Raw genomic sequence first — 2,356 nt, 5'->3', positions numbered from 1 at the left:
AACGAATTAACGAGATCGAACGTTTTATTAACGTAAGACGTCGAGCTTATCATCTTCCCGAAGTAACACCAATTCCAATTTCTCAGGAATTGATCTTTACTGATCAAATCAATCAAATTACCCCGAAGTTAGAGATGGCTGCTCTTCGCCCTATTAGAGACTATGCCGCTCCTTCACGAGCTGAACCGCATTCAAGAATCGCACTACCTGCGATTGAGGCGAACAATTTCGAACTAAAACCTTCATTGGTACAAGCTGTCCAACAGAACCAATTCTCTGGAAGCCCTGCAGACGATCCTAACCTCCATTTATCCGTGTTCGTGCAATATGCCGACACTGTCAAAGCTAACAACGTTAGTTCTAAAGCTATTCGATTATGCCTCTTTCCCTTCTCCTTGAGAGATAGAGCTAGAGCGTGGCTTCAGTCCCTGCCTTCTAATTCCATAACTACATGGGACGAACTAAAGAGATTATTCTTAGCTAGATATTTTCCGCCTAGCAAGACTGCTATTCTAAGAGGACAAATCAACGGATTTACCCAAAAAGATAACAAATCACTATTCGAAGCTTGGGAACGATATAAGGACATGTTAAGACTATGCCCTCATCATGGACTCAAACCATGGTTGATCATCCATACTTTCTATGGTGGTCTAATCTATAACACTAAAATAACTATAGATGCCGCAGCTGGCGGAGCTCTAATAGACAAACCCCATGATGAAGCATACAACCTCATAGAAAACATGGCACAAAACCATTATCAATGGGGAGGAGAACGAGCTGCTCTAGAGAAAACCCAAACCAAAGGCGGAATGTACGAAGTAAGTGGTATAGACCGCGTTAACGCTAAAGTAGACACTTTAACTCAAAAGATCAAGAACTTAACCATCACTCCTTCAGCCACCGCGGCTGTTGTAGCACCTAACTGTGAGATATGTGGATTAACTGGACATGTCGTTGCCGAATGTCAACTTCTGATAGGTATTCCATCTGATCAAGTGAACTACACTCAAGGAAACCCTTACTCTAACACGTACAACCCTGGATGGAAGAACCATCCAAACTTTTCGTATAAGAACAACAATGCGTTGTACGCACCTGGACAAGCACCTGTTGTCCCTCCTGGCTATCAAAAAGCACCTGTAGCTGGTCCAAACGCCCCTAGGAAGTCGAATCTATAAATCATGATGGAAAACTTCATAGCCTTCCAACAACAAACCAACAAAGACTTCCTAAATCAAAACATTCATAATAGAGAGCAACTAAAACAATTATCAAACAAAGTAGATGCTTTAGCTACACATAACAAGATGCTAGAAACGCAAATCTCACAAGTAGCTCAATAACAAGCACCTACTGCTGCCTCTGCTGGCACGTTTCCTGCTCAACCACAATCTAATCCTAAAGGACATACGAATGTGATTACACTGCGAAGTGGAACGAACTACGATGGACCTATCGATCCTAGAACTCAAAACGCACCCATGTCACAACAAGAACCAGAGGAAACCAAAAAGACATCAACTGATGATCAAACCGCCAAAATAAATGAAAAAGACACCAAAGTGGAATCTGAGAAAGAGAAACCCTATGTGCCACCACCACCTTTTAAACCACCTATCCCGTAACCTCAGAGATTAGCTAAATCTAAAACCGAAGCGCAATTTAAAAAGTTTGTAGAACTTCTGAAACAATTAAACATAACAATACCTTTCACATAAGCTATAACTCAGATGCCTTCATGTGCTAAATTCCTAAAAGAAATTCTTTCAAACAAAAAGAAACTCGAGGATAACGAAACTGTAACGCTTACCGCAGAATGTAGCGCTATCATTCAAAACAACATGCCTCCCAAACTAAAAGATCCTGGTAGTTTTTCCATACCTTGTGTAATAGGAAGAATTGTTATAGATAAAGCCTTATGCGATTTAGGAGCTAGTGTTAGTTTGATGCATCTTTCGACCTATAAGAAACTAAAACTAGGTGAGCTTAAATCCACGAGAATGTCTCTTCAACTAGCTGACCGTTCAGTTAAATAGCCTGTAGGAATGTTGGAAAATATCCCTATGCGAGTAGGTCGATTCTACATCCCAACTGATTTCATCATCATGGATATCTAGGAAGATTCTAGCATCCCAATCATATTAGGAAGAGAATTCTTAGCAACTTCTGGTGCAATCATAGACGTTAAACGAGGAAAACTAACCTTCGAAGTTGGAGAAGAGGAGATTGAATTTATTCTATCTCACTTCTTAAAAGCGCCCGCAATTGACGACACATGTTGTTTCATGGACATCACTTACGAATGCGTCAGAGAAACCAAGATCGAACCACTCGAAAACCCTGAAATCCT

The 2,356-nt window shown here is 40.7% G+C and overlaps 1 non-coding gene across 1 annotated transcript; it reads right to left on the bottom strand.

Annotated features, from left to right (window-relative positions):
* Positions 1–509: 509 nt before the first annotated feature.
* LOC131615381 (small nucleolar RNA R71) lies at positions 510–616 on the bottom strand. Its single transcript, XR_009287798.1, has one exon. It is a non-coding gene; the product is annotated as a small nucleolar RNA R71 (small nucleolar RNA).
* Positions 617–2,356: the final 1,740 nt, after the last annotated feature.

Source organism: Vicia villosa, linkage group LG6 (assembly GCF_029867415.1).
Source record: "Vicia villosa cultivar HV-30 ecotype Madison, WI linkage group LG6, Vvil1.0, whole genome shotgun sequence".
In the NCBI taxonomy this organism is placed as follows: domain Eukaryota; kingdom Viridiplantae; phylum Streptophyta; class Magnoliopsida; order Fabales; family Fabaceae; genus Vicia; species Vicia villosa.
Note: the sequence above shows the minus strand (reverse complement) of the source record. Positions and strands in the feature narration are given on the sequence as shown.